This window comes from Schistocerca gregaria, chromosome 3 (assembly GCF_023897955.1).
Source record: "Schistocerca gregaria isolate iqSchGreg1 chromosome 3, iqSchGreg1.2, whole genome shotgun sequence".
In the NCBI taxonomy this organism is placed as follows: domain Eukaryota; kingdom Metazoa; phylum Arthropoda; class Insecta; order Orthoptera; family Acrididae; genus Schistocerca; species Schistocerca gregaria.
In genome coordinates this window covers 903,304,595-903,329,609 of record NC_064922.1, presented here as the reverse complement: position 1 = coordinate 903,329,609, position 25,015 = coordinate 903,304,595, and positions in this window count along the sequence as shown.

The window sequence follows — 25,015 nt, the reverse complement described above, 5'->3', positions numbered from 1 at the left end:
AACAGAGTGGAGGTAGGGATGGACATGAGGGGTGGGATGGACACACGAGGGTTAGCCTGTGCACACCACCTAATGGTGGTAGCTGAAGCAGAGGGAGAAGTGTAGATGACAGATGTGGTGGGATTTGACATGGTAGAAGAGACTGAAATGACAAAAGATGAAGAGGAAGACTAACAAGAAGACACAAACAATGACAGTGACCAGGAGGAGACGACAGTAACAGTACATGTAAAGGGAGTAGGTATGGCTGCAGGGGTGGAAGGGAGAGTGAACAGAGTGGAGGTAGGGATGACATGAGGGGTGGGATGGACACACGAGGGTTAGCCTGTGCACACCACCTAATGGTGGTAGCTGAAGCAGAGGGAGAAGTGTAGATGACAGATGTGGTGGGATTTGACATGGTAGAAGAGACTGAAATGACAAAAGATGAAGAGGAAGACTAACAAGAAGACACAAACGATGACAGTGACCAGGAGGAGACGACAGTAACAGTACATGTAAAGGGAGTAGGTATGGCTGCAGGGGTGGAAGGGAGAGTGAACAGAGTGGAGGTAGGGATGGACATGAGGGGTGGGATGGACACACGAGGGTTAGCCTGTGCACACCACCTAATGGTGGTAGCTGAAGCAGAGGGAGAAGTGTAGATGACAGATGTGGTGGGATTTGACATGGTAGAAGAGACTGAAATGACAAAAGATGAAGAGGAAGACTAACAAGAAGACACAAACGATGACAGTGACCAGGAGGAGACGACAGTAACAGTACATGTAAAGGGAGTAGGTATGGCTGCAGGGGTGGAAGGGAGAGTGAACAGAGTGGAGGTAGGGATGACATGAGGGGTGGGATGGACACACGAGGGTTAGCCTGTGCACACCACCTAATGGTGGTAGCTGAAGCAGAGGGAGAAGTGTAGATGACAGATGTGGTGGGATTTGACATGGTAGAAGAGACTGAAATGACAAAAGATGAAGAGGAAGACTAACAAGAAGACACAAACGATGACAGTGACCAGGAGGAGACGACAGTAACAGTACATGTAAAGGGAGTAGGTATGGCTGCAGGGGTGGAAGGGAGAGTGAACAGAGTGGAGGTAGGGATGGACATGAGGGGTGGGATGGACACACGAGGGTTAGCCTGTGCACACCACCTAATGGTGGTAGCTAAAGCAGAGGGAGAAGTGTAGATGACAGATGTGGTGGGATTTGACATGGTAGAAGAGACTGAAATGACAAAAGATGAAGAGGAAGACTAACAAGAAGACACAAACGATGACAGTGACCAGGAGGAGACGACAGTAACAGTACATGTAAAGGGAGTAGGTATGGCTGCAGGGGTGGAAGGGAGAGTGAACAGAGTGGAGGTAGGGATGGACATGAGGGGTGGGATGGACACACGAGGGTTAGCCTGTGCACACCACCTAATGGTGGTAGCTGAAGCAGAGGGAGAAGTGTAGATGACAGATGTGGTGGGATTTGACATGGTAGAAGAGACTGAAATGACAAAAGATGAAGAGGAAGACTAACAAGAAGACACAAACGATGACAGTGTCCAGGAGGAGACGACAGTAACAGTACATGTAAAGGGAGTAGGTATGGCTGCAGGGGTGGAAGGGAGAGTGAACAGAGTGGAGGTAGGGATGGACATGAGGGGTGGGATGGACACACGAGGGTTAGCCTGTGCACACCACCTAATGGTGGTAGCTGAAGCAGAGGGAGAAGTGTAGATGACAGAGGTGGTGGGATTTGACATGGTAGAAGAGACTGAAATGACAAAAGATGAAGAGGAAGACTAACAAGAAGACACAAACGATGACAGTGTCCAGGAGGAGACGACAGTAACAGTACATGTAAAGGGAGTAGGTATGGCTGCAGGGGTGGAAGGGAGAGTGAACAGAGTGGAGGTAGGGATGGACATGAGGGGTGGGATGGACACACGAGGGTTAGCCTGTGCACACCACCTAATGGTGGTAGCTGAAGCAGAGGGAGAAGTGTAGATGACAGATGTGGTGGGATTTGACATGGTAGAAGAGACTGAAATGACAAAAGATGAAGAGGAAGACTAACAAGAAGACACAAACGATGACAGTGACCAGGAGGAGACGACAGTAACAGTACATGTAAAGGGAGTAGGTATGGCTGCAGGGGTGGAAGGGAGAGTGAACAGAGTGGAGGTAGGGTTGGACATGAGGGGTGGGATGGACACACGAGGGTTAGCCTGTGCACACCACCTAATGGTGGTAGCTGAAGCAGAGGGAGAAGTGTAGATGACAGAGGTGGTGGGATTGGAGATGGTAGAAGAGACTGAAATGACAAAAGATGAAGAGGAAGACTAACAAGAAGACACAAACGATGACAGTGTCCAGGAGGAGACGACAGTAACAGTACATGTAAAGGGAGTAGGTATGGCTGCAGGGGTGGAAGGGAGAGTGAACAGAGTGGAGGTAGGGATGGACATGAGGGGTGGGATGGACACACGAGGGTTAGCCTGTGCACACCACCTAATGGTGGTAGCTGAAGCAGAGGGAGAAGTGTAGATGACAGAGGTGGTGGGATTGGAGATGGTAGAAGAGACTGAAATGACAAAAGATGAAGAGGAAGACTAACAAGAAGATACAAACGATGACAGTGACCAGGAGGAGACGACAGTAACAGTACATGTAAAGGGAGTAGGTATGGCTGCAGGGGTGGAAGGGAGAGTGAACAGAGTGGAGGTAGGGATGGACATGAGGGGTGGGATGCACACACGAGGGTTAGCCTGTGCACACCACCTAATGGTGGTAGCTGAAGCAGAGGGAGAAGTGTAGATGACAGAGGTGGTGGGATTGGAGATGGTAGAAGAGACTGAAATGACAAAAGATGAAGAGGAAGACTAACAAGAAGACACAAACGATGACAGTGTCCAGGAGGAGACGACAGTAACAGTACATGTAAAGGGAGTAGGTATGGCTGCAGGGGTGGAAGGGAGAGTGAACAGAGTGGAGGTAGGGATGGACATGAGGGGTGGGATGGACACACGAGGGTTAGCCTGTGCACACCACCTAATGGTGGTAGCTGAAGCAGAGGGAGAAGTGTAGATGACAGATGTGGTGGGATTTGACATGGTAGAAGAGACTGAAATGACAAAAGATGAAGAGGAAGACTAACAAGAAGACACAAACGATGACAGTGTCCAGGAGGAGACGACAGTAACAGTACATGTAAAGGGAGTAGGTATGGCTGCAGGGGTGGAAGGGAGAGTGAACAGAGTGGAGGTAGGGATGGACATGAGGGGTGGGATGGACACACGAGGGGTAGCCTGTGCACACCACCTAATGGTGGTAGCTGAAGCAGAGGGAGAAGTGTAGATGACAGATGTGGTGGGATTTGACATGGTAGAAGAGACGGAAATGACAAAAGATGAAGAGGAAGACTAACAAGAAGACACAAACGATGACAGTGACCAGGAGGAGACGACAGTAACAGTACACGTAAAGGGAGTAGGTATGGCTGCAGGGGTGGAAGGGAGAGTGAACAGAGTGGAGGTAGGGATGGACATGAGGGGTGGGATGGACACACGAGGGTTAGCCTGTGCACACCACCTAATGGTGGTAGCTGAAGCAGAGGGAGAAGTGTAGATGACAGAGGTGGTGGGATTGGAGATGGTAGAAGAGACTGAAATGACAAAAGATGAAGAGGAAGACTAACAAGAAGACACAAACGATGACAGTGTCCAGGAGGAGACGACAGTAACAGTACATGTAAAGGGAGTAGGTATGGCTGCAGGGGTGGAAGGGAGAGTGAACAGAGTGGAGGTAGGGATGGACATGAGGGGTGGGATGGACACACGAGGGTTAGCCTGTGCACACCACCTAATGGTGGTAGCTGAAGCAGAGGGAGAAGTGTAGATGACAGAGGTGGTGGGATTGGAGATGGTAGAAGAGACTGAAATGACAAAAGATGAAGAGGAAGACTAACAAGAAGACACAAACGATGACAGTGACCAGGAGGAGACGACAGTAACAGTACATGTAAAGGGAGTAGGTATGGCTGCAGGGGTGGAAGGGAGAGTGAACAGAGTGGAGGTAGGGATGGACATGAGGGGTGGGATGCACACACGAGGGTTAGCCTGTGCACACCACCTAATGGTGGTAGCTGAAGCAGAGGGAGAAGTGTAGATGTCAGAGGTGGTGGGATTGGAGATGGTAGAAGAGACTGAAATGACAAAAGATGAAGAGGAAGACTAACAAGAAGACACAAACGATGACAGTGTCCAGGAGGAGACGACAGTAACAGTACATGTAAAGGGAGTAGGTATGGCTGCAGGGGTGGAAGGGAGAGTGAACAGAGTGGAGGTAGGGATGGACATGAGGGGTGGGATGGACACACGAGGGTTAGCCTGTGCACACCACCTAATGGTGGTAGCTGAAGCAGAGGGAGAAGTGTAGATGACAGATGTGGTGGGATTTGACATGGTAGAAGAGACTGAAATGACAAAAGATGAAGAGGAAGACTAACAAGAAGACACAAACGATGACAGTGTCCAGGAGGAGACGACAGTAACAGTACATGTAAAGGGAGTAGGTATGGCTGCAGGGGTGGAAGGGAGAGTGAACAGAGTGGAGGTAGGGATGGACATGAGGGGTGGGATGGACACACGAGGGTTAGCCTGTGCACACCACCTAATGGTGGTAGCTGAAGCAGAGGGAGAAGTGTAGATGACAGATGTGGTGGGATTTGACATGGTAGAAGAGACGGAAATGACAAAAGATGAAGAGGAAGACTAACAAGAAGACACAAACGATGACAGTGACCAGGAGGAGACGACAGTAACAGTACATGTAAAGGGAGTAGGTATGGCTGCAGGGGTGGAAGGGAGAGTGAACAGAATGGAGGTAGGGATGGACATGAGGGGTGGGATGGACACACGAGGGTTAGCCTGTGCACACCACCTAATGGTGGTAGCTGAAGCAGAGGGAGAAGTGTAGATGACAGAGGTGGTGGGATTGGAGATGGTAGAAGAGACTGAAATGACAAAAGATGAAGAGGAAGACTAACAAGAAGACACAAACGATGACAGTGACCAGGAGGAGACGACAGTAACAGTACATGTAAAGGGAGTAGGTATGGCTGCAGGGGTGGAAGGGAGAGTGAACAGAGTGGAGGTAGGGATGGACATGAGGGGTGGGATGGACACACGAGGGTTAGCCTGTGCACACCACCTAATGGTGGTAGCTGAAGCAGAGGGAGAAGTGTAGATGACAGATGTGGTGGGATTTGACATGGTAGAAGAGACTGAAATGACAAAAGATGAAGAGGAAGACTAACAAGAAGACACAAACGATGACAGTGACCAGGAGGTGACGACAGTAACAGTACATGTAAAGGGAGTAGGTATGGCTGCAGGGGTGGAAGGGAGAGTGAACATAGTGGAGGTAGGGATGGACATGAGGGGTGGGATGGACACACGAGGGTTAGCCTGTGCACACCACCTAATGGTGGTAGCTGAAGCAGAGGGAGAAGTGTAGATGACAGATGTGGTGGGATTTGACATGGTAGAAGAGACTGAAATGACAAAAGATGAAGAGGAAGACTAACAAGAAGACACAAACGATGACAGTGACCAGGAGGAGACGACAGTAACAGTACATGTAAAGGGAGTAGGTATGGCTGCAGGGGTGGAAGGGAGAGAAAACAGAGTGGAGGTAGGGATGGACATGAGGGGTGGGATGGACACACGAGGGTTAGCCTGTGCACACCACCTAATGGTGGTAGCTGAAGCAGAGGGAGAAGTGTAGATGACAGATGTGGTGGGATTTGACATGGTAGAAGAGACTGAAATGACAAAAGATGAAGAGGAAGACTAACAAGAAGACACAAACGATGACAGTGACCAGGAGGAGACGACAGTAACAGTACATGTAAAGGGAGTAGGTATGGCTGCAGGGGTGGAAGGGAGAGTGAACAGAGTGGAGGTAGGGATGGACATGAGGGGTGGGATGGACACACGAGGGTTAGCCTGTGCACACCACCTAATGGTGGTAGCTGAAGCAGAGGGAGAAGTGTAGATGACAGATGTGGTGGGATTTGACATGGTAGAAGAGACTGAAATGACAAAAGATGAAGAGGAAGACTAACAAGAAGACACAAACGATGACAGTGACCAGGAGGAGACGACAGTAACAGTACATGTAAAGGGAGTAGGTATGGCTGCAGGGGTGGAAGGGAGAGTGAACAGAGTGGAGGTAGGGATGGACATGAGGGGTGGGATGGACACACGAGGGTTAGCCTGTGCACACCACCTAATGGTGGTAGCTGAAGCAGAGGGAGAAGTGTAGATGACAGATGTGGTGGGATTTGACATGGTAGAAGAGACTGAAATGACAAAAGATGAAGAGGAAGACTAACAAGAAGACACAAACGATGACAGTGACCAGGAGGAGACGACTGTAACAGTACATGTAAAGGGAGTAGGTATGGCTGCAGGGGTGGAAGGGAGAGTGAACAGAGTGGAGGTAGGGATGGACATGAGGGGTGGGATGGACACACGAGGGTTAGCCTGTGCACACCACCTAATGGTGGTAGCTGAAGCAGAGGGAGAAGTGTAGATGACAGATGTGGTGGGATTTGACATAGTAGAAGAAACTGAAATGACAAAAGATGACGAGGAAGACTAACAAGAAGACACAAACGATGACAGTGACCAGGAGGAGACGACAGTAACAGTACATGTAAAGGGAGTAGGTATGGCTGCAGGGGTGGAAGGGAGAGTGAACAGAGTGGAGGTAGGGATGGACATGAGGGGTGGGATGGACACACGAGGGTTAGCCTGTGCACACCACCTAATGGTGGTAGCTGAAGCAGAGGGAGAAGTGTAGATGACAGATGTGGTGGGATTTGACATGGTAGAAGAGACTGAAATGACAAAAGATGAAGAGGAAGACTAACAAGAAGACACAAACGATGACAGTGACCAGGAGGAGACGACAGTAACAGTACATGTAAAGGGAGTAGGTATGGCTGCAGGGGTGGAAGGGAGAGTGAACAGAGTGGAGGTAGGGATGGACATGAGGGGTGGGATGGACACACGAGGGTTAGCCTGTGCACACCACCTAATGGTGGTAGCTGAAGCAGAGGGAGAAGTGTAGATGACAGATGTGGTGGGATTTGACATGGTAGAAGAGACTGAAATGACAAAAGATGAAGAGGAAGACTAACAAGAAGACACAAACGATGACAGTGACCAGGAGGAGACGACAGTAACAGTACACGTAAAGGGAGTAGGTATGGCTGCAGGGGTGGAAGGGAGAGTGAACAGAGTGGAGGTAGGGATGGACATGAGGGGTGGGATGGACACACGAGGGTTAGCCTGTGCACACCACCTAATGGTGGTAGCTGAAGCAGAGGGAGAAGTGTAGATGACAGATGTGGTGGGATTTGACATGGTAGAAGAGACTGAAATGACAAAAGATGAAGAGGAAGACTAACAAGAAGACACAAACGATGACAGTGACCAGGAGGAGACGACAGTAATAGTACATGTAAAGGGAGTAGGTATGGCTGCAGGGGTGGAAGGGAGAGTGAACAGAGTGGAGGTAGGGATGGACATGAGGGGTGGGATGGACACACGAGGGTTAGCCTGTGCACACCACCTAATGGTGGTAGCTGAAGCAGAGGGAGAAGTGTAGATGACAGATGTGGTGGGATTTGACATAGTAGAAGAGACTGAAATGACAAAAGATGACGAGGAAGACTAACAAGAAGACACAAACGATGACAGTGACCAGGAGGAGACGACAGTAACAGTACATGTAAAGGGAGTAGGTATGGCTGCAGGGGTGGAAGGGAGAGTGAACAGAGTGGAGGTAGGGATGGACATGAGGGGTGGGATGGACACACGAGGGTTAGCCTGTGCACACCACCTAATGGTGGTAGCTGAAGCAGAGGGAGAAGTGTAGATGACAGATGTGGTGGGATTTGACATGGTAGAAGAGACTGAAATGACAAAAGATGAAGAGGAAGACTAACAAGAAGACACAAACGATGACAGTGACCAGGAGGAGACGACAGTAACAGTACATGTAAAGGGAGTAGGTATGGCTGCAGGGGTGGAAGGGAGAGTGAACAGAGTGGAGGTAGGGATGGACATGAGGGGTGGGATGGACACACGAGGGTTAGCCTGTGCACACCACCTAATGGTGGTAGCTGAAGCAGAGGGAGAAGTGTAGATGACAGATGTGGTGGGATTTGACATGGTAGAAGAGACTGAAATGACAAAAGATGAAGAGGAAGACTAACAAGAAGACACAAACGATGACAGTGTCCAGGAGGAGACGACAGTAACAGTACATGTAAAGGGAGTAGGTATGGCTGCAGGGGTGGAAGGGAGAGAAAACAGAGTGGAGGTAAGGATGGACATGAGGGGTGGGATGGACACACGAGGGTTAGCCTGTGCACACCACCTAATGGTGGTAGCTGAAGCAGAGGGAGAAGTGTAGATGACAGATGTGGTGGGATTGGAGATGGTAGAAGAGACTGAAATGACAAAAGATGAAGAGGAAGACTAACAAGAAGACACAAACGATGACAGTGACCAGGAGGAGACGACAGTAACAGTACATGCAAAAAGAGTAGGTATGCCTGCAGGGGTGGAAGGGAGAGTGAACAGAGTGGAGGTAGGGATGGACATGAGGGGTGGGATGGACACACGAGGGTTAGCCTGTGCACACCACCTAATGGTGGTAGCTGAAGCAGAGGGAGAAGTGTAGATGACAGATGTGGTGGGATTTGACATGGTAGAAGAGACTGAAATGACAAAAGATGAAGAGGAAGACTAACAAGAAGACACAAACGATGACAGTGACCAGGAGGAGACGACAGTAACAGTACATGCAAAGGGAGTAGGTATGCCTGCAGGGGTGGAAGGGAGAGTGAACAGAGTGGAGGTAGGGATGGACATGAGGGGTGGGATGGACACACGAGGGTTAGCCTGTGCACACCACCTAATGGTGGTAGCTGAAGCAGAGGGAGAAGTGTAGATGACAGATGTGGTGGGATTTGACATGGTAGAAGAGACTGAAATGACAAAAGATGAAGAGGAAGACTAACAAGAAGACACAAACGATGACAGTGACCAGGAGGAGACGACAGTAACAGTACATGTAAAGGCAGTAGGTATGGCTGCAGGGGTGGAAGGGAGAGTGAACATAGTGGAGGTAGGGATGGACATGAGGGGTGGGATGGACACACGAGGGTTAGCCTGTGCACACCACCTAATGGTGGTAGCTGAAGCAGAGGGAGAAGTGTAGATGACAGATGTGGTGGGATTTGACATGGTAGAAGAGACTGAAATGACAAATGATGAAGAGGAAGACTAACAAGAAGACACAAACGATGACAGTGACCAGGAGGAGACGACAGTAACAGTACATGTAAAGGCAGTAGGTATGGCTGCAGGGGTGGAAGGGAGAGTGAACATAGTGGAGGTAGGGATGGACATGAGGGGTGGGATGGACACACGAGGGTTAGCCTGTGCACACCACCTAATGGTGGTAGCTGAAGCAGAGGGAGAAGTGTAGATGACAGATGTGGTGGGATTTGACATGGTAGAAGAGACTGAAATGACAAATGATGAAGAGGAAGACTAACAAGAAGACACAAACGATGACAGTGACCAGGAGGAGACGACAGTAACAGTACATGTAAAGGGAGTAGGTATGGCTGCAGGGGTGGAAGGGAGAGTGAACAGAGTGGAGGTAGGGATGGACATGAGGGGTGGGATGGACACACGAGGGTTAGCCTGTGCACACCACCTAATGGTGGTAGCTGAAGCAGAGGGAGAAGTGTAGATGACAGATGTGGTGGGATTTGACATGGTAGAAGAGACTGAAATGACAAAAGATGAAGAGGAAGACTAACAAGAAGACACAAACGATGACAGTGTCCAGGAGGAGACGACAGTAACAGTACATGTAAAGGGAGTAGGTATGGCTGCAGGGGTGGAAGGGAGAGTGAACAGAGTGGAGGTAGGGATGGACATGAGGGGTGGGATGGACACACGAGGGTTAGCCTGTGCACACCACCTAATGGTGGTAGCTGAAGCAGAGGGAGAAGTGTAGATGACAGATGTGGTGGGATTTGACATGGTAGAAGAGACTGAAATGACAAAAGATGAAGAGGAAGACTAACAAGAAGACACAAACGATGACAGTGACCAGGAGGAGACGACAGTAACAGTACATGTAAAGGGAGTAGGTATGGCTGCAGGGGTGGAAGGGAGAGTGAACAGAGTGGAGGTAGGGATGGACATGAGGGGTGGGATGGACACACGAGGGTTAGCCTGTGCACACCACCTAATGGTGGTAGCTGAAGCAGAGGGAGAAGTGTAGATGACAGATGTGGTGGGATTTGACATGGTAGAAGAGACTGAAATGACAAAAGATGAAGAGGAAGACTAACAAGAAGACACAAACGATGACAGTGACCAGGAGGAGACGACAGTAACAGTACATGTAAAGGGAGTAGGTATGGCCGCAGGGGTGGAAGGGATAGTGAACAGAGTGGAGGTAGGGATGGACATGAGGGGTGGGATGGACACACGAGGGTTAGCCTGTGCACACCACCTAATGGTGGTAGCTGAAGCAGAGGGAGAAGTGTAGATGACAGATGTGGTGGGATTTGACATGGTAGAAGAGACTGAAATGACAAAAGATGAAGAGGAAGACTAACAAGAAGACACAATCGATGACAGTGACCAGGAGGAGACGACAGTAACAGTACATGTAAAGGGAGTAGGTATAGCTGCAGGGGTGGAAGGGAGAGAAAACAGAGTGGAGGTAGGGATGGACATGAGGGGTGGGATGGACACACGAGGGTTAGCCTGTGCACACCACCTAATGGTGGTAGCTGAAGCAGAGGGAGAAGTGTAGATGACAGATGTGGTGGGATTTGACATGGTAGAAGAGACTGAAATGACAAAAGATGAAGAGGAAGACTAACAAGAAGACACAAACGATGACAGTGACCAGGAGGAGACGACAGTAACAGTACATGTAAAGGGAGTAGGTATGGCTGCAGGGGTGGAAGGGAGAGTGAACAGAGTGGAGGTAGGGATGGACATGAGGGGTGGGATGGACACACGAGGGTTAGCCTGTGCACACCACCTAATGGTGGTAGCTGAAGCAGAGGGAGAAGTGTAGATGACAGATGTGGTGGGATTTGACATGGTAGAAGAGACTGAAATGACAAAAGATGAAGAGGAAGACTAACAAGAAGACACAAACGATGACAGTGACCAGGAGGAGACGACAGTAACAGTACATGTAAAGGGAGTAGGTATGGCTGCAGGGGTGGAAGGGAGAGTGAACAGAGTGGAGGTAGGGATGGACATGAGGGGTGGGATGGAGACACGAGGGTTAGCCTGTGCACACCACCTATTGGTGGTAGCTGAAGCAGAGGGAGAAGTGTAGATGACAGATGTGGTGGGATTTGACATGGTAGAAGAGACTGAAATGACAAAAGATGAAGAGGAAGACTAACAAGAAGACACAAACGATGACAGTGACCAGGAGGAGACGACTGTAACAGTACATGTAAAGGGAGTAGGTATGGCTGCAGGGGTGGAAGGGAGAGTGAACAGAGTGGAGGTAGGGATGGACATGAGGGGTGGGATGGACACACGAGGGTTAGCCTGTGCACACCACCTAATGCTGGTAGCTGAAGCAGAGGGAGAAGTGTAGATGACAGATGTGGTGGGATTTGACATAGTAGAAGAGACTGAAATGACAAAAGATGACGAGGAAGACTAACAAGAAGACACAAACGATGACAGTGACCAGGAGGAGACGACAGTAACAGTACATGTAAAGGGAGTAGGTATGGCTGCAGGGGTGGAAGGGAGAGTGAACAGAGTGGAGGTAGGGATGGACATGAGGGGTGGGATGGACACACGAGGGTTAGCCTGTGCACACCACCTAATGGTGGTAGCTGAAGCAGAGGGAGAAGTGTAGATGACAGATGTGGTGGGATTTGACATGGTAGAAGAGACTGAAATGACAAAAGATGAAGAGGAAGACTAACAAGAAGACACAAACGATGACAGTGACCAGGAGGAGACGACAGTAACAGTACATGTAAAGGGAGTAGGTATGGCTGCAGGGGTGGAAGGGAGAGTGAACAGAGTGGAGGTAGGGATGGACATGAGGGGTGGGATGGACACACGAGGGTTAGCCTGTGCACACCACCTAATGGTGGTAGCTGAAGCAGAGGGAGAAGTGTAGATGACAGATGTGGTGGGATTTGACATGGTAGAAGAGACTGAAATGACAAAAGATGAAGAGGAAGACTAACAAGAAGACACAAACGATGACAGTGACCAGGAGGAGACGACAGTAACAGTACACGTAAAGGGAGTAGGTATGGCTGCAAGGGTGGAAGGGAGAGTGAACAGAGTGGAGGTAGGGATGGACATGAGGGGTGGGATGGACACACGAGGGTTAGCCTGTGCACACCACCTAATGGTGGTAGCTGAAGCAGAGGGAGAAGTGTAGATGACAGATGTGGTGGGATTTGACATGGTAGAAGAGACTGAAATGACAAAAGATGAAGAGGAAGACTAACAAGAAGACACAAACGATGACAGTGACCAGGAGGAGACGACAGTAATAGTACATGTAAAGGGAGTAGGTATGGCTGCAGGGGTGGAAGGGAGAGTGAACAGAGTGGAGGTAGGGATGGACATGAGGGGTGGGATGGACACACGAGGGTTAGCCTGTGCACACCACCTAATGGTGGTAGCTGAAGCAGAGGGAGAAGTGTAGATGACAGATGTGGTGGGATTTGACATAGTAGAAGAGACTGAAATGACAAAAGATGACGAGGAAGACTAACAAGAAGACACAAACGATGACAGTGTCCAGGAGGAGACGACAGTAACAGTACATGTAAAGGGAGTAGGTATGGCTGCAGGGGTGGAAGGGAGAGTGAACAGAGTGGAGGTAGGGATGGACATGAGGGGTGGGATGGACACACGAGGGTTAGCCTGTGCACACCACCTAATGGTGGTAGCTGAAGCAGAGGGAGAAGTGTAGATGACAGATGTGGTGGGATTTGACATGGTAGAAGAGACTGAAATGACAAAAGATGAAGAGGAAGACTAACAAGAAGACACAAACGATGACAGTGACCAGGAGGAGACGACTGTAACAGTACATGTAAAGGGAGTAGGTATGGCTGCAGGGGTGGAAGGGAGAGTGAACAGAGTGGAGGTAGGGATGGACATGAGGGGTGGGATGGACACACGAGGGTTAGCCTGTGCACACCACCTAATGGTGGTAGCTGAAGCAGAGGGAGAAGTGTAGATGACAGATGTGGTGGGATTTGACATGGTAGAAGAGACTGAAATGACAAAAGATGAAGAGGAAGACTAACAAGAAGACACAAACGATGACAGTGTCCAGGAGGAGACGACAGTAACAGTACATGTAAAGGGAGTAGGTATGGCTGCAGTGGTGGAAGGGAGAGAAAACAGAGTGGAGGTAGGGATGGACATGAGGGGTGGGATGGACACACGAGGGTTAGCCTGTGCACACCACCTAATGGTGGTAGCTGAAGCAGAGGGAGAAGTGTAGATGACAGATGTGGTGGGATTGGAGATGGTAGAAGAGACTGAAATGACAAAAGATGAAGAGGAAGACTAACAAGAAGACACAAACGATGACAGTGACCAGGAGGAGACGACAGTAACAGTACATGCAAAGGGAGTAGGTATGCCTGCAGGGGTGGAAGGGAGAGTGAACAGAGTGGAGGTAGGGATGGACATGAGGGGTGGGATGGACACACGAGGGTTAGCCTGTGCACACCACCTAATGGTGGTAGCTGAAGCAGAGGGAGAAGTGTAGATGACAGAGGTGGTGGGATTGGAGATGGTAGAAGAGACTGAAATGACAAAAGATGAAGAGGAAGACTAACAAGAAGACACAAACGATGACAGTGTCCAGGAGGAGACGACAGTAACAGTACATGTAAAGGGAGTAGGTATGGCTGCAGGGGTGGAAGGGAGAGTGAACAGAGTGGAGGTAGGGATGGACATGAGGGGTGGGATGGACACACGAGGGTTAGCCTGTGCACACTACCTAATGGTGGTAGCTGAAGCAGAGGGAGAAGTGTAGATGACAGATGTGGTGGGATTTGACATGGTAGAAGAGACTGAAATGACAAAAGATGAAGAGGAAGACTAACAAGAAGACACAAACGATGACAGTGACCAGGAGGAGACGAGAGTAACAGTACATGTAAAGGGAGTAGGTATGGCTGCAGGGGTGGAAGGGAGAGTGAACAGAGTGGAGGTAGGGATGGACATGAGGGGTGGGATGGACACACGAGGGTTAGCCTGTGCACACCACCTAATGGTGGTAGCTGAAGCAGAGGGAGAAGTGTAGATGACAGATGTGGTGGGATTTGACATGGTAGAAGAGACTGAAATGACAAAAGATGAAGAGGAAGACTAACAAGAAGACACAAACGATGACAGTGACCAGGAGGAGACGACAGTAACAGTACATGTAAAGGGAGTAGGTATGGCTGCAGGGGTGGAAGGGAGAGTGAACAGAGTGGAGGTAGGGATGGACATGAGGGGTGGGATGGACACACGAGGGTTAGCCTGTGCACACCACCTAATGGTGGTAGCTGAAGCAGAGGGAGAAGTGTAGATGACAGATGTGGTGGGATTTGACATGGTAGAAGAGACTGAAATGACAAAAGATGAAGAGGAAGACTAACAAGAAGACACAAACGATGACAGTGACCAGGAGGAGACGACAGTAACAGTACATGTAAAGGGAGTAGGTATGGCTGCAGGGGTGGAAGGGAGAGTGAACAGAGTGGAGGTAGGGATGGACATGAGGGGTGGGATGGACACACGAGGGTTAGCCTGTGCACACCACCTAATGGTGGTAGCTGAAGCAGAGGGAGAAGTGTAGATGACAGATGTGGTGGGATTTGACATGGTAGAAGAGACTGAAATGACAAAAGATGAAGAGGAAGACTAACAAGAAGACACAAACGATGACAGTGACCAGGAGGAGACGACAGTAACAGTACATGTAAAGGGAGTAGGTATGGCTGCAGGGGTGGAAGGGAGAGTGAACAGAGTGGAGGTAGGGATGACATGAGGGGTGGGATGGACACACGAGGGTTAGCCTGTGCACACCACCTAATGGTGGTAGCTGAAGCAGAGGGAGAAGTGTAGATGACAGAGGTGGTGGGATTGGAGATGGTAGAAGAGACTGAAATGACAAAAGATGAAGAGGAAGACTAACAAGAAGACACAAACGATGACAGTGTCCAGGAGGAGACGACAGTAACAGTACATGTAAAGGGAGTAGGTATGGCTGCAGGGGTGGAAGGGAGAGTGAACAGAGTGGAGGTAGGGATGGACATGAGGGGTGGGATGGACACACGAGGGTTAGCCTGTGCACACTACCTAATGGTGGTAGCTGAAGCAGAGGGAGAAGTGTAGATGACAGATGTGGTGGGATTTGACATGGTAGAAGAGACTGAAATGACAAAAGATGAAGAGGAAGACTAACAAGAAGACACAAACGATGACAGTGACCAGGAGGAGACGACAGTAACAGTACATGTAAAGGGAGTAGGTATGGCTGCAGGGGTGGAAGGGAGAGTGAACAGAGTGGAGGTAGGGATGGACATGAGGGGTGGGATGGACACACGAGGGTTAGCCTGTGCACACCACCTAATGGTGGTAGCTGAAGCAGAGGGAGAAGTGTAGATGACAGATGTGGTGGGATTTGACATGGTAGAAGAGACTGAAATGACAAAAGATGAAGAGGAAGACTAACAAGAAGACACAAACGATGACAGTGACCAGGAGGAGACGACAGTAACAGTACATGTAAAGGGAGTAGGTATGGCTGCAGGGGTGGAAGGGAGAGTGAACAGAGTGGAGGTAGGGATGGACATGAGGGGTGGGATGGACACACGAGGGTTAGCCTGTGCACACCACCTAATGGTGGTAGCTGAAGCAGAGGGAGAAGTGTAGATGACAGATGTGGTGGGATTTGACATGGTAGAAGAGACTGAAATGACAAAAGATGAAGAGGAAGACTAACAAGAAGACACAAACGATGACAGTGACCAGGAGGAGACGACAGTAACAGTACATGTAAAGGGAGTAGGTATGGCTGCAGGGGTGGAAGGGAGAGTGAACAGAGTGGAGGTAGGGATGGACATGAGGGGTGGGATGGACACACGAGGGTTAGCCTGTGCACACCACCTAATGGTGGTAGCTGAAGCAGAGGGAGAAGTGTAGATGACAGATGTGGTGGGATTTGACATGGTAGAAGAGACTGAAATGACAAAAGATGAAGAGGAAGACTAACAAGAAGACACAAACGATGACAGTGACCAGGAGGAGACGACAGTAACAGTACATGTAAAGGGAGTAGGTATGGCTGCAGGGGTGGAAGGGAGAGTGAACAGAGTGGAGGTAGGGATGGACATGAGGGGTGGGATGGACACACGAGGGTTAGCCTGTGCACACCACCTAATGGTGGTAGCTGAAGCAGAGGGAGAAGTGTAGATGACAGATGTGGTGGGATTTGACATGGTAGAAGAGACTGAAATGACAAAAGATGAAGAGGAAGACTAACAAGAAGACACAAACGATGACAGTGACCAGGAGGAGACGACAGTAACAGTACATGTAAAGGGAGTAGGTATGGCTGCAGGGGTGGAAGGGAGAGTGAACAGAGTGCAGGTAGGGATGACATGAGGGGTGGGATGGACACACGAGGGTTAGCCTGTGCACACCACCTAATGGTGGTAGCTGAAGCAGAGGGAGAAGTGTAGATGACAGATGTGGTGGGATTTGACATGGTAGAAGAGACTGAAATGACAAAAGATGAAGAGGAAGACTAACAAGAAGACACAAACGATGGCAGTGACCAGGAGGAGACGACAGTAACAGTACATGTAAAGGGAGTAGGTATGGCTGCAGGGGTGGAAGGGAGAGTGAACAGAGTGGAGGTAGGGATGGACATGAGGGGTGGGATGGACACACGAGGGTTAGCCTGTGCACACCACCTAATGGTGGTAGCTGAAGCAGAGGGAGAAGTGTAGAAGACAGATGTGGTGGGATTTGACATGGTAGAAGAGACTGAAATGACAAAAGATGAAGAGGAAGACTAACAAGAAGACACAAACGATGACAGTGACCAGGAGGAGACGACAGTAACAGTACATGTAAAGGGAGTAGGTATGGCTGCAGGGGTGGAAGGGAGAGTGAACAGAGTGGAGGTAGGGATGGACATGAGGGGTGGGATGGACACACGAGGGTTAGCCTGTGCACACCACCTAATGGTGGTAGCTGAAGCAGAGGGAGAAGTGTAGATGACAGATGTGGTGGGATTTGACATGGTAGAAGAGACTGAAATGACAAAAGATGAAGAGGAAGACTAACAAGAAGACACAAACGATGACAGTGACCAGGAGGAGACGACAGTAACAGTACATGTAAAGGGAGTAGGTATGGCTGCAGGGGTGGAAGGGAGAGTGAACAGAGTGGAGGTAGGGATGGACATGAGGGGTGGGATGGACACACGAGGGTTAGCCTGTGCACACCACCTAATGGTGGTAGCTGAAGCAGAGGGAGAAGTGTAGATGACAGATGTGGTGGGATTTGACATGGTAGAAGAGACTGAAATGACAAAAGATGAAGAGGAAGACTAACAAGTAGACACAAACAATGACAGTGACCAGGCGGAGACGACAGTAACAGTACATGTAAAGGGAGTAGGTATGGCTGCAGGGGTGGAAGGGAGAGTGAACAGAGTGGAGGTAGGGATGGACATGAGGGGTGGGATGGACACACGAGGGTTAGCCTGTGCACACCACCTAATGGTGGTAGCTGAAGCAGAGGGAGAAGTGTAGATGACAGATGTGGTGGGATTTGACATGGTAGAAGAGACTGAAATGACAAAAGATGAAGAGGAAGACTAACAAGAAGACACAAACGATGACAGTGACCAGGAGGAGACGACAGTAACAGTACATGTAAAGGGAGTAGGTATGGCTGCAGGGGTGGAAGGGAGAGTGAACAGAGTGGAGGTAGGGATGGACATGAGGGGTGGGATGGACACACGAGGGTTAGCCTGTACACACCACCTAATAGTGGTAGGTGAAGCAGAGGGAGAAGTGTAGATGACAGAGGTGGTGGATTGGAGATGGTAGAAGAGACTGAAATGACGAAAGATGAAGAGGAAGACTAACAAGAAGACACAAACGATGACAGTGACCAGGAGGAGACGACAGTAACAGTACATGTAAAGGGAGTAGGTATGGCTGCAGGGCTGGAAGGGAGAGTGAACAGAGTGGAGGTAGGGATGGACATGAGGGGTGGGATGGACACACGAGGGTTAGCCTGTGCACACCACCTAATGGTGGTAGCTGAAGCAGAGGGAGAAGTGTACATGACAGAGGTGGTGGGATTGGAGATGGTAGAAGAGACTGAAATGACAAAAGATGAAGAGGAAGACTAACAAGAAGACACAAACGATGACAGTGTCCAGGAGGAGACGACAGTAACAGTACATGTAAAGGGAGTAGGTATGGCTGCAGGGGTGGAAGGGAGAGTGAACAGAGTGGAGGTAGGGATGGACATGAGGGGTGGGATGGACACACGAGGGTTAGCCTGTGCACACCACCTAATGGTGGTAGCTGAAGCAGAGGGAGAAGTGTAGATGACAGATGTGGTGGGATTTGACATGGTAGAAGAGACTGAAATGACAAAAGATGAAGAGGAAGACTAACAAGAAGACACAAACGATGACAGTGACCAGGAGGAGACGACAGTAACAGTACATGTAAAGGGAGTAGGTATGGCTGCAGGGGTGGAAGGGAGAGTGAACAGAGTGGAGGTAGGGATGGACATGAGGGGTGGGATGGACACACGAGGGTTAGCCTGTGCACACCACCTAATGGTGGTAGCTGAAGCAGAGGGAGAAGTGTAGATGACAGATGTGGTGGGATTTGACATGGTAGAAGAGACTGAAATGACAAAAGATGAAGAGGAAGACTAACAAGAAGACACAAACGATGACAGTGACCAGGAGGAGACGACAGTAACAGTACATGTAAAGGGAGTAGGTATGGCTGCAGGGCTGGAAGGGAGAGTGAACAGAGTGGAGGTAGGGATGACATGAGGGGTGGGATGGACACACGAGGGTTAGCCTGTGCACACCACCTAATGGTGGTAGCTGAAGCAGAGGGAGAAGTGTAGATGACAGATGTGGTGGGATTTGACATGGTAGAAGAGACTGAAATGACAAAAGATGAAGAGGAAGACTAACAAGAAGACACAAACGATGACAGTGACCAGGAGGAGACGACAGTAACAGTACATGTAAAGGGAGTAGGTATGGCTGCAGGGGTGGAAGGGAGAGTGAACAGAGTGGAGGTAGGGATGGACATGAGGGGTGGGATGGACACACGAGGGTTAGCCTGTGCACACCACCTAATGGTGGTAGCTGAAGCAGAGGGAGAAGTGTAGATGACAGATGTGGTGGGATTTGACATGGTAGAAGAGACTGAAATGACAAAAGATGAAGAGGAAGACTAACAAGAAGACACAAACGATGACAGTGACCAGGAGGAGACGACAGTAACAGTACATGTAAAGGGAGTAGGTATGGCTGCAGGGGTGGAAGGGAGAGTGAACAGAGTGGAGGTAGGGATGGACATGAGGGGTGGGATGGACACACGAGGGTTAGCCTGTGCACACCACCTAATGGTGGTAGCTGAAGCAGAGGGAGAAGTGTAGATGACAGATGTGGTGGGATTTGACATGGTAGAAGAGACTGAAATGACAAAAGATGAAGAGGAAGACTAACAAGAAGACACAAACGATGACAGTGACCAGGAGGAGACGACAGTAACAGTACATGTAAAGGGAGTAGGTATGGCTGCAGGGGTGGAAGGGAGAGTGAACAGAGTGGAGGTAGGGATGGACATGAGGGGTGGGATGGACACACGAGGGTTAGCCTGTACACACCACCTAATAGTGGTAGGTGAAGCAGAGGGAGAAGTGTAGATGACAGAGGTGGTTGTTTGGAGATGGTAGAAGAGACTGAAATGACGAAAGATGAAGAGGAAGACTAACAAGAAGACACAAACGATGACAGTGACCAGGAGGAGACGACAGTAACAGTACATGTAAAGGCAGTAGGTATGGCTGCAGGGGTGGAAGGGAGAGTGAACAGAGTGGAGGTAGGGATGGACATGAGGGGTGGGATGGACACACGAGGGTTAGCCTGTGCACACCACCTAATGGTGGTAGCTGAAGCAGAGGGAGAAGTGTAGATGACAGATGTGGTGGGATTTGACATGGTAGAAGAGACTGAAATGACAAAAGATGAAGAGGAAGACTAACAAGAAGACACAAACGATGACAGTGACCAGGAGGAGACGACAGTAACAGTACATGTAAAGGGAGTAGGTATGGCTGCAGGGCTGGAAGGGAGAGTGAACAGAGTGGAGGTAGGGATGACATGAGGGGTGGGATGGACACACGAGGGTTAGCCTGTGCACACCACCTAATGGTGGTAGCTGAAGCAGAGGGAGAAGTGTAGATGACAGATGTGGTGGGATTTGACATGGTAGAAGAGACTGAAATGACAAAAGATGAAGAGGAAGACTAACAAGAAGACACAAACGATGACAGTGACCAGGAGGAGACGACAGTAACAGTACATGTAAAGGGAGTAGGTATGGCTGCAGGGGTGGAAGGGAGAGTGAACAGAGTGGAGGTAGGGATGGACATGAGGGGTGGGATGGACACACGAGGGTTAGCCTGTGCACACCACCTAATGGTGGTAGCTGAAGCAGAGGGAGAAGTGTAGATGACAGATGTGGTGGGATTTGACATGGTAGAAGAGACTGAAATGACAAAAGATGAAGAGGAAGACTAACAAGAAGACACAAACGATGACAGTGACCAGGAGGAGACGACAGTAACAGTACATGTAAAGGGAGTAGGTATGGCTGCAGGGGTGGAAGGGAGAGTGAACAGAGTGGAGGTAGGGATGGACATGAGGGGTGGGATGGACACACGAGGGTTAGCCTGTGCACACCACCTAATGGTGGTAGCTGAAGCAGAGGGAGAAGTGTAGATGACAGATGTGGTGGGATTTGACATGGTAGAAGAGACTGAAATGACAAAAGATGAAGAGGAAGACTAACAAGAAGACACAAACGATGACAGTGACCAGGAGGAGACGACAGTAACAGTACATGTAAAGGGAGTAGGTATGGCTGCAGGGGTGGAAGGGAGAGTGAACAGAGTGGAGGTAGGGATGGACATGAGGGGTGGGATGGACACACGAGGGTTAGCCTGTACACACCACCTAATAGTGGTAGGTGAAGCAGAGGGAGAAGTGTAGATGACAGAGGTGGTTGTTTGGAGATGGTAGAAGAGACTGAAATGACGAAAGATGAAGAGGAAGACTAACAAGAAGACACAAACGATGACAGTGACCAGGAGGAGACGACAGTAACAGTACATGTAAAGGCAGTAGGTATGGCTGCAGGGGTGGAAGGGAGAGTGAACAGAGTGGAGGTAGGGATGGACATGAGGGGTGGGATGGACACACGAGGGTTAGCCTGTGCACACCACCTAATGGTGGTAGCTGAAGCAGAGGGAGAAGTGTAGATGACAGATGTGGTGGGATTTGACATGGTAGAAGAGACTGAAATGACAAAAGATGAAGAGGAAGACTAACAAGTAGACACAAACGATGACAGTGACCAGGCGGAGACGACAGTAACAGTACATGTAAAGGGAGTAGGTATGGCTGCAGGGCTGGAAGGGAGAGTGAACAGAGTGGAGGTAGGGATGGACATGAGGGGTGGGATGGACACACGAGGGTTAGCCTGTGCACACCACCTAATGGTGGTAGCTGAAGCAGAGGGAGAAGTGTAGATGACAGATGTGGTGGGATTTGACATGGTAGAAGAGACTGAAATGACAAAAGATGAAGAGGAAGACTAACAAGAAGACACAAACGATGACAGTGACCAGGAGGAGACGACAGTAACAGTACATGTAAAGGGAGTAGGTATGGCTGCAGGGGTGGAAGGGAGAGTGAACAGAGTGGAGGTAGGGATGGACATGAGGGGTGGGATGGACACACGAGGGTTAGCCTGTACACACCACCTAATAGTGGTAGGTGAAGCAGAGGGAGAAGTGTAGATGACAGAGGTGGTGGATTGGAGATGGTAGAAGAGACTGAAATGACGAAAGATGAAGAGGAAGACTAACAAGAAGACACAAACGATGACAGTGACCAGGAGGAGACGACAGTAACAGTACATGTAAAGGCAGTAGGTATGGCTGCAGGGGTGGAAGGGAGAGTGAACAGAGTGGAGGTAGGGATGGACATGAGGGGTGGGATGGACACACGAGGGTTAGCCTGTGCACACCACCTAATGGTGGTAGCTGAAGCAGAGGGAGAAGTGTAGATGACAGATGTGGTGGGATTTGACATGGTAGAAGAGACTGAAATGACAAAAGATGAAGAGGAAGACTAACAAGAAGACACAAACGATGACAGTGACCAGGAGGAGACGACAGTAACAGTACATGTAAAGGGAGTAGGTATGGCTGCAGGGGTGGAAGGGAGAGTGAACAGAGTGGAGGTAGGGATGGACATGAGGGGTGGGATGGACACACGAGGGTTAGCCTGTACACACCACCTAATAGTGGTAGGTGAAGCAGAGGGAGAAGTGTAGATGACAGAGGTGGTGGATTGGAGATGGTAGAAGAGACTGAAATGACGAAAGATGAAGAGGAAGACTAACAAGAAGACACAAACGATGACAGTGACCAGGAGGAGACGACAGTAACAGTACATGTAAAGGCAGTAGGTATGGCTGCAGGGGTGGAAGGGAGAGTGAACAGAGTGGAGGTAGGGATGGACATGAGGGGTGGGATGGACACACGAGGGTTAGCCTGTGCACACCACCTAATGGTGGTAGCTGAAGCAGAGGGAGAAGTGTAGATGACAGATGTGGTGGGATTTGACATGGTAGAAGAGACTGAAATGACAAAAGATGAAGAGGAAGACTAACAAGTAGACACAAACGATGACAGTGACCAGGCGGAGACGACAGTAACAGTACATGTAAAGGGAGTAGGTATGGCTGCAGGGCTGGAAGGGAGAGTGAACAGAGTGGAGGTAGGGATGGACATGAGGGGTGGGATGGACACACGAGGGTTAGCCTGTGCACACCACCTAATGGTGGTAGCTGAAGCAGAGGGAGAAGTGTAGATGACAGATGTGGTGGGATTTGACATGGTAGAAGAGACTGAAATGACAAAAGATGAAGAGGAAGACTAACAAGAAGACACAAACGATGACAGTGACCAGGAGGAGACGACAGTAACAGTACATGTAAAGGGAGTAGGTATGGCTGCAGGGTTGGAAGGGAGAGTGAACAGAGTGGAGGTAGGGATGGACATGAGGGGCGGGATGGACACACGAGGGTTAGCCTGTGCACACCACCTAATAGTGGTAGGTGAAGCAGAGGGAGAAGTGTAGATGACAGAGGTGGTGGATTGGAGATGGTAGAAGAGACTGAAATGACGAAAGATGAAGAGGAAGACTAACAAGAAGACACAAACGATGACAGTGACCAGGAGGAGACGACAGTAACAGTACATGTAAATGGAGTAGGTATGGCTGCAGGGGTGGAAGGGAGAGTGAACAGAGTGGAGGTAGGGATGGACATGAGGGGTGGGATGGACACACGAGGGTTAGCCTGTGCACACCACCTAATGGTGGTAGCTGAAGCAGAGGGAGAAGTGTAGATGACAGATGTGGTGGGATTTGACATGGTAGAAGAGACTGAAATGACAAAAGATGAAGAGGAAGACTAACAAGAAGACACAAACGATGACAGTGACCAGGAGGAGACGACAGTAACAGTACATGTAAAGGGAGTAGGTATGGCTGCAGGGGTGGAAGGGAGAGTGAACAGAGTGGAGGTAGGGATGGACATGAGGGGTGGGATGGACACACGAGGGTTAGCCTGTACACACCACCTAATAGTGGTAGGTGAAGCAGAGGGAGAAGTGTAGATGACAGAGGTGGTGGATTGGAGATGGTAGAAGAGACTGAAATGACGAAAGATGAAGAGGAAGACTAACAAGAAGACACAAACGATGACAGTGACCAGGAGGAGACGACAGTAACAGTACATGTAAAGGCAGTAGGTATGGCTGCAGGGGTGGAAGGGAGAGTGAACAGAGTGGAGGTAGGGATGGACTTGAGGGGTGGGATGGACACACGAGGTTTAGCCTGTGCACACCACCTAATGGTGGTAGCTGAAGCAGAGGGAGAAGTGTAGATGACAGATGTGGTGGGATTTGACATGGTAGAAGAGACTGAAATGACAAAAGATGAAGAGGAAGACTAACAAGTAGACACAAACGATGACAGTGACCAGGCGGAGACGACAGTAACAGTACATGTAAAGGGAGTAGGTATGGCTGCAGGGGTGGAAGGGAGAGTGAACAGAGTGGAGGTAGGGATGGACATGAGGGGTGGGATGGACACACGAGGGTTAGCCTGTGCACACCACCTAATGGTGGTAGCTGAAGCAGAGGGAGAAGTGTAGATGACAGATGTGGTGGGATTTGACATGGTAGAAGAGACTGAAATGACAAAAGATGAAGAGGAAGACTAACAAGAAGACACAAACGATGACAGTGACCAGGAGGAGACGACAGTAACAGTACATGTAAAGGGAGTAGGTATGGCTGCAGGGGTGGAAGGGAGAGTGAACAGAGTGGAGGTAGGGATGGACATGAGGGGCGGGATGGACACACGAGGGTTAGCCTGTGCACACCACCTAATGGTGGTAGCTGAAGCAGAGGGAGAAGTGTAGATGACAGATGTGGTGGGATTTGACATGGTAGAAGAGACTGAAATGACAAAAGATGAAGAGGAAGACTAACAAGAAGACACAAA